We start from the raw sequence: 13,348 nt of genomic DNA, 5'->3' as shown, positions 1-13,348 counted from the left end.
ACTCTTGGCAGGGATAATATGAACAGCACAGGACCCATCACATTCCTCTCCTGCTCTCATCTCTCTTTTCCTCACTATCTCTTTTCCTCTTCCCCCTAGGAGGGATGCAATCTCTCTCTCCCTCACTCTCTCTTTCTCTTTCTCTCTCTCTCTCTCTCTCTCTCTCTCTCTCTCTCTCTCTCGCTCTCTCTCCCCTCTTCTGCTCTGAATGAGAATGCATCACATCACACACAGATAGCACTGCAAACCCTTATATAAGACAGCCACCACCTTCTTTCTATTCCCTCTCCTCTCTTTCTGTCCATCCCCCTCCCTTGCTCTCTCTCTCTCTCAGCTCCACACCACTCCTCCATGGATGGCCCCTAACAGAAGTGTATGCTGGCATTCTGCTGGGATTCTATTAGAATGGCTGAGTAGGAGAGCGTTTCGTCTCACTGGTCTAATTTCAAAGCTTGTAATCCTTCCCAGACCAGCACAGCACAGCACAGCACAGCACAGCACAGCACAGACCAGCCTGACTGAGCCCAGCCTCATAATAAACACATCAACACAGACGGGAGATAAAAAGGGTAGGAAGGAAGAGGGGAGGAGGTGATAGAACGTGCAAAAGCGACAGGGAGTTGGGTGGAGAAGGGAACTGATATGGGAGGAGGACAGGAGGAGAGATGAGAGAGCAGAGGGGCAGGACAGGATGGGGTGAAGTTAATGTTAGCGTGGTGCTGTAAGCAGTAGCTAAAGACAGAGAGCAGAGGCAGCAGGCTTCTTCTGCGTTTTGGTTTCATAATGCCTCCTCTCCTATACCCCCTACCTCCCTTGGCCTCAGCTGACTCCACTAAAACCAGACCAGGGAGACACAAGATGGAATGATGTAGATAGATAGAGAAAGGAAAAGATGGAGAGTAGGAGAGAGTGGTAGAAGAGGAGAGCATCAACTACAAAATGGAGTACCACAAAACAAAGCAGAGAGAAGGGTGGAATGTGGAAAAAGAAAGAGGTCATAAAGGACCAGAGGAAAGATGGGTAAATAGGGGATGAAGTAGGGGAGATTTATGTCATGAGGGGGAGGCAAAGAGAGAAGGCGTGTGTGAGAGAGAGAGAGGGGGGTAAATCTCTTCTAGATGGACAACAGATTGAAAAGAGTATTTGACATTACTGAGCAAATAGAGAGAGAGGAGGACATTTAAGAAGGGATGAAAAAGACGAGCTAGAGAGAAATATGAAATGTATTTGAGGGAGAAGAAACAATATGTAAGAAGAGGAGTGAAAAGACCAGAACAACGGGGGAATAAGAGTAGAGCACAAAAAAAAAGGATGGGAGGGATTTATGGTAGGAAGAGAAAGGGAAAGATTAGAAGAGTGAAGAATAGTGGTGCAGAAGAGAGTTTGGAATTCTGTGATAGTGATGGGGTTTGAGAGTGAGCTCTCTGGGCGGAGCTAGCACTTTCTGAAGCAGGCCACATTTAGAGAGTACATTTCCTGTCTGTTTAATTACCACTACCATTAGCACAAGAGCCTCCCATCACACAGAGGGAAGAGAGAGAGAGAGAGAGGTAAGGAGGGAGAGCACCGAGAGAGAGGACGAGTGGGTGAGTGAGTGGGAGAGTGAGGGAAAAAAAGCAGAGTTATACAAAATACCAAGATACACAGACAGACTTTTCTACCTCAACGGTTCACTTTTAGATCATCAAGACAGTGGAATATAAACACAATGTGAGCACTCTGTGACATCCTCCATAGCCTTGTGTAGGCTGTCCTTAGTCATACGGCACTAACAGAATCTATATGTAGCCCTTTAGTCAATTCCCTGTTTAGACCTGGCTGTTACCTGAGTTCCTTTTAGCCACCTGAGTAATGTCTACTTATTGTAGTGAGTGGAGTCCAAAACACATTTACAATTATTTACAACAAATTTATTTCACCAAAATAGTCATGTATTTGAAACAAAAAAGATTCAATAACACAAATAAGCTTTGGCTATTTTTAGGCTATTTAAACTATATTGAAGAAAAGATGATATGATGGTAATACCAATCTCGCTAATCAATGAACTGCAATAAAACAGCAACTCACCTTTAAACTACATTATCCATAGAAGAGCTAATAATAAGCTGCACCAAATAGTCAAGGGTCAAAACTCTCCCTAGTATAACCTAAACTTTAGGTACTGTAATGAAGTTAGTCATGGACATACAGATATAAAAGAAAAATACAAAAGCCGGCATGGAAAACAACAAATAAAATAATCAGTTCCCACCCCGTTGCAGGCCTGTTAACAGTTCTTTTGTGCCCAATAAGGGCTACTCACGACCATAACGCGATTGCACCGTTGGTATTGCCTCCAGTCTGTCTGTCTGCAATCCCACGTTGTTAGGCGGCAATCGTTTCTGCCAAACTGGTTGTCCCACGCATAGATATATAGAATTACTAGATAACTCACGGCGGAGTCTAGAACGTCCGCAGAGGTCGGCCATCTTACCCCGGGCAGATCGCTCACCGTAACATTGTGGTGGTAGTGAAAAATGTACTTTTTAAATAACCATAGCTTGCTCAATTTTCAACCGATTTTTAAACGGGTTGGTTTGTTATAAACGTCAGAGATGTAGCTATGACACTATATACTTATGAATAATCATTTAATGTTCTAAACAATAGAATAATTATTCTAAGTATGTACAATAGCCTATACGACAATTCAGCATGACGTCACAATAACAAATATCTTACTTCCGGGTGGCAAACTTCGCCCCTGCCCATAGTAAACCTTAACAAACCAATAGGATTTTCCATGTAATTTAGGTACGAACACGTTTAATCATAATTATGAATATGATTACAACACGTTTTATGCGGATGATCTTGTCAACTGAAAAAACTAGACGTTCCTGATTTCGTTGCTGTTGATATTTGTTAGCGAATAACGGTAATATTGCATCGACCAAGTCATTGAAGAACATTGAAGTAAAGTCGTAGTGACTGAGATCGCTACAATATCCAACTTAACATGAACGATTTTCAGGACTGTTTGTAGCTTTCCAGCTATTTGTGTGGACACAAGAATTTGTCCATACAGATATAAATAAAGTACCTATCTATTTCACAATAAATTATCGTATTATAACTTTACATACTTTAACTGTAATAATCACAATATCATGTTGTAATGTAGAATTTACTGTGAAATCAATAGACACAGTAAGTTACTGTGAAAAAAATGATACAGTGATTTCACAGCATTTTGTTATTCCACAGTAATATACTCTATTCAAATCCTCCTTTGAGATAACCCAATAAATTACTGTACGTTTGAACAACTGCGCTGCATTGTGGGCTGAAGAAGAGACAGTTGAACTTGGATCCACGGAGGATGATAGAAGAGCTCGAAGGTAAGTTTGACAGACAGCTTGTCACAACTTTATAATATTGTTTGTTGTCTGGGTTAGTAAATGAACGATGTTTTGGATCAAGTGTGCGAGTTATTCAATGAAGAATACGCGAATTAGCGTGAAAGTTAAAGTTAGCTAACGTTGGCCACCAGCTGCAGTAACCAGCTAAGTCATTTTAAAGGCGTTTCCCCCCGCGAAGCTTTGCCTCATATCTTTGGAAAGCTCAAATTACGTGTTTTCGTAATGGTCCCCTGATGTCTTTAAGAAGCATAGCGTGCCAGTTATTTGGTCGAGAATACGCAGTTATTAGTGCAAATATGCGCAAAAGTGAGCTAATGTTAGCCTCCAGCTGCAGCAACTAGCCTAAGTAATTTCAAAGCTGTGTTTCTCCAAAAAGCTCGCATCACAGACAATACAGTATTTTATATCTTAGGAAGGTGCAAACTATGTGTTTTCATTTGGTGGTCTTTACATGTAAATAGGAAGGATATGCATGAGTATTTGCTAGACTACTATCTCTCAGTATGTCAGTAATTGCTCTCCATTCTTTTTCAGAGGCAGTTAACAAGAGTGGAGCAGGCTGTTGAGGTAAAAAGAACACCTTGCCAAAGGGGCAAAAAAACGATTTCATCTGATGGGGAAAATAAGTGTTTCTCTTTTTACTATTGTACTTTGATCCCTCATTGAATGTTTCATCAAACTAGCAAATTACATTTTGATCAAATTAAGCTTATATTCATGAATCACTACAAAGTTGCTATAGTTGATATTTATATTTAAGGATGATATTTTCTTCAAATATATTTATGAACTGTATTTTAAGGTCTTTTCCCTACGATGGAAGCCAATTTCTTATATCAATCTGGCTTGGCTTTCAATACTAATTTATTTGGTGTACGATTTGGTTAAAGGGGAAGGGGCACCACTGCATGTGCCTTTAAAAACAATGCAATATAAAATCTGTAAAACTGAAAGTTGTCTTTGCTTATTGTTTACAGGTGCATCTTGGGCATTTACTCAGAACAAGGCTCGAAGGAGAGGCGTGGACTTTGAGTGGTCTTTGTAAATGTGAATTTGTCGTGTGCATTTTTATAAATCACAGTTTACAAGTCAAATTTGCAGTATTTTGCAGAGTTATTTAAATTGTAAATGTACAGTACATTTCTGGCTACTAGTTGCATTACCTTTACAGTAAAAAGCATAACAAAACAGACAATTACTGTAATTTATATACAGCAAGACAATGTAATTCCACAGCTACATACCGCTATATCACAGTAATCCAATGGCATGACAACTGTGAAGTTACAATATACCGCTGTAGTTGCATTGCATTTTGCTGTGAAATGTTTACAGGTAATTACTGTGAAACATGTACAGTACTTTACTGTGAAATATTTAAAATAAATAACTGTGAAATTACTGTGAAAGTAATGCAACTAGTAGCCAGTAATTTACTGTAAAAGTACAGTACCCACAACCTCTCCGGTCAGCCAGGTCTGCCTGTGTCTGCCTCTTTCGATGGCGAGGCGGTGCTTGTACATTGTCATGGTTTTCCTGAGTTTTGTGTCTTTAACTGTCTTTTACTGTATTCAGGTAATAAAAACACCTTGTGCATGTGTGTATTTATTACACCTATCTGTTCTGTTTAATAAGTTAAGTTAAGTATGCAGTGTCATAAATACATCTCTGTACAGGGTGGGGATTTCAACATGCATCATTTCTTGATGTATATTTGTATAGGGAAATATTGTACCTACTTTAGATCATTATTGTCTGTGAAGCACAGTTGCAAGCCAGTTTAAAGACATATTATGACGTCATGATGGCCCAATGTAAGTCAATGGGAAAAATTGTATTAGTTTTTCTTTAATGTTTTAAAAAGTATAACGTTTAAAAATATGAGAAAAACATACTCCTAGTGTCCTTTACAAGACCTACATAACACATTTTGAATGAAGCTTCTACGTGAAGGTGTTGAGCTGAATTAAGCACAGAAGTCGGTACAAAGAATAATAAGTATAAGAAACGAAGGAATAACAATACGGGGCATTCCATGCACTGTAAGTATTTATATGTATATAGTGTCATAGCTACATCTCTGACGTTTATAACAAACCAACCCGTTTAAAAATCGGTTGAAAATTGAGCAAGCTATGGTCATTTTTCACTACCACCACAATGTTACGGTGAGCGATCTGCCCGGGGTAAGATGGCCGACCTCTGCGGACGTTCGACTCCGTTGGCCGGCAACGCGGATAATGTATCTAGTAATTCTATATGTCTATGGCCCCACGTAGCTGAATGGAACTGCTAACGTTCCTGGTAGCTAGCAGCGCTATTCAGTAGCGTGGCTCCCACGTAGGCTGCCTCAAAGGAACCACGAGTGTCCTGGTTACTCGGGTGCTATTTGAGCAGCACGTTCTCTTATCAAATGGCGGCGGTGCACCGTATTATCAACACTACTCCTCTACTGTATTAGCTAGCACTAGCTATAGTTTACAATGCAAAGCAAACTAGCTAGCATTACAAACAGAACATACAATAATGTGCCCTTTCGTTGGCTGTATAAAACAATAAAGCCTATAACTAAAAGTGTCTCAACCTTTTAACTACTACTGTAGTAGTCTTCTTAAATTCACTATTTGTCTTACTGTTACCTCGACGCAGTCGGTATCGTCTTAACTCTTCTATATCACTCCTCTTGAGAGCTCTCTCCTCTCACGTCTCTTTTTTAAAGGCACCCAGTGCAACTTTCGAGGCTTAAAAATAAACATTCAATTTCTAGTCTTTTTTACACGTAGTAAGTTTCAATAACTCCATACCCTTACATACCGACATTCAAGCAGCAAAGATGAGACGTCGTTGTGTGGTGAGAACTGATAGAAAATCGATAACAACAACAATCGCCGCCATTTTCTTTATTTTTTTTTACCTGCAATAAATAAAGCAGGCTTCCAGTCAATGGAAAAATGGCTTCTCCCCACCAGCGATTGTTGTTGTTTACGATTTTCTATCAGTTCTCACCACACAACGACGTCTCATCTTTGCTCCTTGAATGTCGATATGTAATGGTATGGAGTTATTGAAACTTACTACGTGTAAAAAAGACTAGAAATTTATTGTTTATTTTTCATTGAATGTTTACATAAAGTTGCACTGGGTGCCTTTAAGATCCCGCCTCTCACCCAAAAGGGAGTCACCATTCGTGAGTGATGGAAATAACCACCAACTACTGACCATTTCACCTAACTCACCTGTTAGATTGACTATTTTTACTTATATCTGGAACTTTGCAAACCTTAATCGCTAAACCATATCCTATTGTTTTATCAAAAGTAATTTAAGTAGCATCTGTACACTTTAGGTATAACATCATTAATATTAAAGCACTACAATAACCTCAGTTATACCAGGGCTTCATATACATGACATTTACTGTAGATTTTAGCCACAGGTCTTTTATCGTCTGTGCTTTGTGTGAGTGTCATCTTTAGGATTTTGCGTACTATGGGATATGTAAGGATACGGAGCCCCTAAAGGGACATGGAGGGAAACATCAAAACTATTGAGAGATCTCGCAAAACTATTGCGAGCTCTCGCAAAAACTATTGCGAGCTCTCGCAAAGTTCTGTCCTACTTCAGTAAACCGAAAGTAAAACAGACACACAGCGTTGCCATCATCAATGCAGTGTGCTCTGTTGTGGGACCGTAGTTGCAACCATGGAAGAGGATTCCCAAAAGAGGACATAAGACGAATGAGACACATCAATTTGTGTAGCCTGTCCTGCGGGTGAGCCTCAGTCCGGCGATCCACCTCTTAAGGTGTCTGAGGCTTATGCGGTAACCATGCCTCATGTCTAAGGCCGACTGAATGTCATCGTATTTGAGCCCCATCCCAAAATAAAGTGCTATGTGTCTATCCATCACTTTTATCAAACAAACGTACGTCAGTGCTCTACCATTAAGGTCCCACAATAGAGCACAATGCATGGATGATGGCTACGCTGTGTGTCTGTTTTACTTTCGGTTTACTGAAGTAGGACAGAACTTTGCGAGATCTCGCAATAGTTTTTGCGAGAGCTCGCAATACTTTTTGCAAGATCTTGCAATAGTTTTGCGAGATCTCTCAATAGTTTTGCGAGATCTCGCAAAAAAAAAAATGTTTCCCTCCATGTCCCTTTAGGGGCTCCGTATAAGGACAACCCTTACCCTTACATAACCTTTAGTTAACCTTAGGCTGGCCTCTGAATTGACATGATTCAACAACATGCCTGAAACTGTCTAGACTCTAGAGCATTGACTTGTTACGGCTGATTTGTTGTTATTATTGACTTGACAATTGCTGCTTTGCCCTTTGTTTAATGTCATAGTTTTGGACTGAATCTTCAGAGCATTTAAGAAAATTAGCTAAATACATTTCAGAACACACACACACACACACACACACACACACGTCTATTCTTTCAGTCTGCGTTCAAAGTTCAAAGTACTTTATTTGTCATTGCCACAAAGACAACGAGACAGTAGAGGCAGCAACAGACATTTTACACAGCTAAATAATAATAAATAACAATTAATAAATAGATTCATAAATATCATACATAAAATAATAAAAAGCAATATATCTCCATATCTCCATATTAAGGTGCATCAAGTGTTAGAGTGCAGTCCATGGGGGGCGGGGCGGGCTGGGCTGGGGGGAGATGAAGGGGGGTGGGGGGTGGGGTGGGTGAGCTGTTGAGGAGCCTTATTGCACAGGGATAGAAGCTCTTTGCCATCCTGGAGGTGCGTGCCTTTTTTGATCTGAACCTTTTCCCTGATGGGAGTAACAGGAACAGATGATGGGCTGGATGGGAAGGGTCTGTGAGGATGCGTTTAGAGCGCTGCAGGCAACGGGAGGAGGAGATGGACAAGCTGTCGGGCAGCTCTGCTCCAATGATCCTTCCCGCTGTTTTAATCAGCCTCTGGATGGCTGCCTGCTCCGCCTTTGTACAGCTGTAGGACCATACATTCAGGCAGTATGTAAGCACACTCTCTATAGCGCAGCGGTAGAAGTTATATAGCAGCCTCTGAGGAAGGTGTTCTTTCCTCAACTTCCGGAGGTAAAGGAGGCGTTGCTGGGCCTTCCCCAAAACGGAAGCTGTGTTTTTGACCCAGGACAACTCCTCCGTCAGTGTCAAACCCAGAAACTTTAGAGAGGTGACACGCTCAACCTCTTCACCGTTGATGTAGAGTGGGAGATGGTGATTATGCTGGGAAGACTTCCGGAAGTCAATGATCATCTCTTTTGTTTTCTTTATGTTGAGACTTAGGTTGTGCTCAGAACACCAGACTGCCAGGTTTCCCACTTCTTGCCTGTTGGAGATGAGGCCAAGCACTGTTGTATCATCTGCAAATTTAAAGATGTAATTGGATGGGCAGGAGGGAGCAGTCATCGGTGTAGAGGGTGTATAAAAGTGGGCTGAGCACGCAACCTTGTGGGGCGCCAGTGCTGATGGTCAGATTTGAAGAGTGATGCTTCCCCAGTTGTACACTCTGTGTGCGATTGGTCAGGAAGTCCAATACCCAGTTACACAGTGTAGCATTGAGGTTTAAGTCCTGAAGTTTGGAGATGAGTTTGCCTGGAAGGATCGTATTGAATGCAGAACTGTAATCTATAAAGAGAATACGGATGTAAGTGTTCTTTAACTCCAGGTGCTCCAGTGCAGTGTTAAGCAGCAGGGCTACTGCATCCTCTGTAGATCTGTTCGCTTTGTAGGCAAATTGGTGTTGATCAAAGGAAGCTGGTGTGATGCCTCTTATGTGTTTCATGACCAGCCTTTCCAAGCATTTAGCAGGTATGGGGGTGAGAGCCACTGGCCTATAGTCGTTCAGGCAGTTTACTGCAGTCTTTTTTGGCACAGGTATGATGGTTGATGCTTTGAAACATGGGGGGACATGTGAAAGGGCTAGAGAGCAGTTGAAAATATCTGTAAACAGGGCTGTAACGATATTGGATCGAACCGAGAAATCGCGACACTCTGGGCCACGAACCTGCATCGCGATGCGAGGAGGGAGAACCGCGACATGCCCTCAGCGGTCACGTGATACAAAAAGTTTGGTTCGCTAGTAAAGGCGGCTGCTTGCTTCAGCGTTGGGGTTAATTGTTGCGCAAAATTTACTCAGTGCAGTTCATGCTCCCAAAGGTTTCGCGTGTTGTCATGAGCCTGCCATTTGCTTGGCAGATAGAAAGCTGTTTCCTTAACAGAAAGTCTGAAGCTTGAAGTTCTTTTCAAACCTTTGCTTGGGTAGCACTGCTAAACTGAGCAGACATGCAGACTACATTTTAGTAATCTCATCACGTAACATTCGTTTTCTAAAAACAATCACATAGGCCTAGTATTGCATGTTTTACTGTGGTAGAAAATGCGTTAGCGTAATGCTAACGTATATGGGAAATCCTATAGAGACCGCGCTAGGTATTAGCATCAATTAATTCATGTTAATGTTTTTGTATGAGCCTGACATTTGCTCTGCAGATAGATAACAGGTTCCGAAGTTTGTTGAATGTTTTTCAACAGCATTGCTTTGAGTAATAAAAACCTCAATATTTGGTTATAAATTGTTTCTTCATTTTTTTATAGCTCATACTTATTCTAATGTGAATTACAAAATCGCGAGGTAAAAAAAAACAAAAATAATAATAATAATATCATGGGGTGTATCGAACCGTGGGTCAAGAATCGTGATACGAATCGAATCGTGAGGTAGGTGTATCGTTACAGCCCTAGTAAACACCTCTGTCAGCTGGTCACCGCAATTCTTTAGTACGCGGCCTGCCACACCCTCTGGTCCTGCCGCTTTTCTGGGGTTGATGTTTTTCAGGCAGAGTCTGACCTCGTGGGGAGTCAGAGTGGGTGCAGCATCGTCAGAGGGTAGGGGCAGAGGCAGCTGACCATTATTGTCCCTGTCGAACCCTGCATAGAACTGATTCAGCTCTTCAGTCAGGGTAGCACAGCTGGTCTGGGGGGGTGACGCAGTCCCTTTGTAGTCCGAGATTGCTCTTATTCCCTCCCATACTTGTCTCGGATTGGTGTGAGTGTGGAAAAGTTGCTCAACACGTTGCTGGTGTTTGGCTTTTGCAGATTTTATGCCTCTTCTCAGTGCTGCCCTGGCTACGCTGTACACTGCTGTTTCCCCTGATCTGAAGGCTGCATCTCTGGCCTTCAGTAGTGTACGCACCTCTCTGCACATCCATGGCTTTTGGTTGGGGAACACTCTCACAGTCCTCCTTCTTGTGACATTGTTCACACAGAAGTTGATGTAGTCCATTACTGAAGATGTGTATTCCTCCAGTGCAATTTTTGGGTCGTTAGAAGCCTCCAGGCTATTAAATAGTGTCCAGTCCGTGCTGTCAAAGCAGTCCTGTAGCTGAGGGACTGTCTTGATGTTACATTCCTACACAGCACCACAAAGACATTTAACTAACACACACACGCACACATACATGCACACTCTCATTCACACACACCCGTATTCATCCCCTTTTACACACGATTTCAGAGCAAAAAAAAACCTTCAGAGACACTGACATTCCCCCATCTTATTGTGCCTCAATGAGAGAGCGAGCGAGCGACTGAATTACCTCACCCAGTTATTTACTGATGATGACGAAGGGGGGGTTGGGTGTGCACTGCACAGTCACGATGCCATCCCTGAATACCCCTGCCAGAGGGCCATAATGTCACGATGTAGTGATATAATAAACCTTTCAAGCTCGTTTTGATCTAGCACTAGCATAGGCAAGCATTTTGTCTAAATGCAGCAAATGGTCTGATGTTGGTGTCTGAAGGTATGAAACCATGGCTGTCTTATTGTTGATGTTTGTCATGTTATGTTAGGTTTCTGATTACTGCTGGCACCGACAGCAATGAGTTTGCCCTTACCGTGTTAAAGCACAGGGAGGTATATGCATGTGTGTTTTAGAGAGAGGAGGAGAGAAACAAACATAGGGAGAATGAAGGGCAAGAGAGAAAGCAGGATGCTCTGAGCTCTATTTATCTCTCTCTCCCTCTCTCCTCCCTCCCCGGCTGGAGCTGATATTTTTATTATGTGATGAATTATAAATATGGCTTGGGCCCAGGCCGGGCTGCTTGCATCATTTTGCATCACTTGTTCTCTCTGATCCTTTTTTCTGATTTCTCATCTCTCCTATGTTTTCTGCTCCTAGATGCTACCTGGATCCAAACAGGGACTAAACAAAGGACTGGGCTCATCCTGAATGAAGGTCCCAGTCACTGCTAGCCAGATTTATTTTTACCTTAAAGTGTACCTTTACTCAGGAAATGTACAATACAGTTAACTCCTCTCCTCTCCTTCGTTGTTAATCACAAGATAATAAATTGCCCTTATGACCCGTAAAGTCTTAGCCTATGCTCATGGATAATGTTCATGCTATGTGGTATAAACAGGAGTCACAAATGAACCATGCTTTTCGACTAGCAAATGATTAGATATTTTCCCAAATACAAAGCAAATCTTACAATGACAAGGTCAAAAATCTAGCTTTATACATAAACACACTGTGATATTTACTGAATTTACGTAAGCTTGGCTTAGGCTGTCATCACTGACACATTAAAGTAGGCAACTGGAAATGATTATAGACAACAGCAAGGCTTTGGTTTTCTGCCTAAGCCTAAAAAGTATAAGGCTGTCTCCTTGCATATCTATTGCTTGGGTGTCTCTTGCTCATAACATGAAGCTATCTTAGGTATTTTATTTATGTTCTGCACCTTTCGAGATTCACAAAGGTTCCCCCCCCCCCCCCATGCATTAATGCATTAATAGATTACATCACTATATGAGATGTAAACCCACACGACATCTATTGTATGGGTGGACAAAAAAAATCATAGTGGCTTGCTTTGTAAGCTTTATCAGTGTTACAAGATATCTGGAATTGGGCATTATTAGTGATCTCATTCTCACGTAAATATTTAAATACGTAGAGGTGTATGGCTACTGACGGACAGTGTTACAGGGCAAATGTGCATTCAACTTCGCATCATACCACCTAAGGTCAAAATATGTCTAACACAGCCAGCGTTAATGGCGAAACAGTCAGCCTATGATTGAACTTCTGATTCTCGTCAGACAAAAAGACAACCTACAGTGAGTAGGGGTTTATTACTTTTAATCAATTCAGCTAGCTACAAAAAGTCAACCACTTTCACAGACTGACAGGATACAGAGGGAAGTTTAATATTACATGCGTCGAAGACATCAATCTCACAGCTTAACCTATGTGTCATTCAGGTAAGGTATGTATTGGTCTTCTTATACCAACTATTCAACATTTCAGCGATTTGGTGTGCATAGCTCTAAGTACAGAAGCAACAAAAACCCTTTTGTTTGATTTTTTGTTACAGATTATTATAGATGTATTTTTTTACCAATAACAAACCACATGGGGAGAATAAACTAACAGGATACAGTCTTCTTATAAAAGTAAGGTCTCTCAGAAATATGCATCTTTGCTTTACATTGCAAACGTTTATTTATTTTTTATTTTTTTCAGAGCATCCAAAACCTATGTTACAGATAACAGCCAGTCCCCATCCTGTCTGCACATATTCGACATCCTTCACTGAACTGCATATTCATTAAGAAAAACAGGTTTTTGGGGGGTACCTCCTCTACATCCTTTATTTCAGCTTTGCCTTACCCCCCCAAGATCATTGTGCATTATTTTACAACAATGGTCACAGTCTGTAAATAGAATATCGACAGAAAGAGTGGCACTATTGCAAACTTGCAGGAATATGGAAACGTTCAACTGTGTCCTAATACTGAGCATGCGTTTGTCAATTTTTCGCTACTGCCATGTGTTCATATTTTTTTTTTCAAGATTTGTTTTTGTTCAAACAAGTTTTTATTTATAAGACTAAAATCTACCATTGCTCATGCAGAAACGCACAATT

Source organism: Sprattus sprattus (genome assembly GCF_963457725.1).
Source record: "Sprattus sprattus genome assembly, chromosome: 2".
Taxonomy (NCBI): Eukaryota; Metazoa; Chordata; class Actinopteri; order Clupeiformes; family Clupeidae; genus Sprattus; species Sprattus sprattus.
This window is presented reverse-complemented; position numbering follows the sequence as displayed.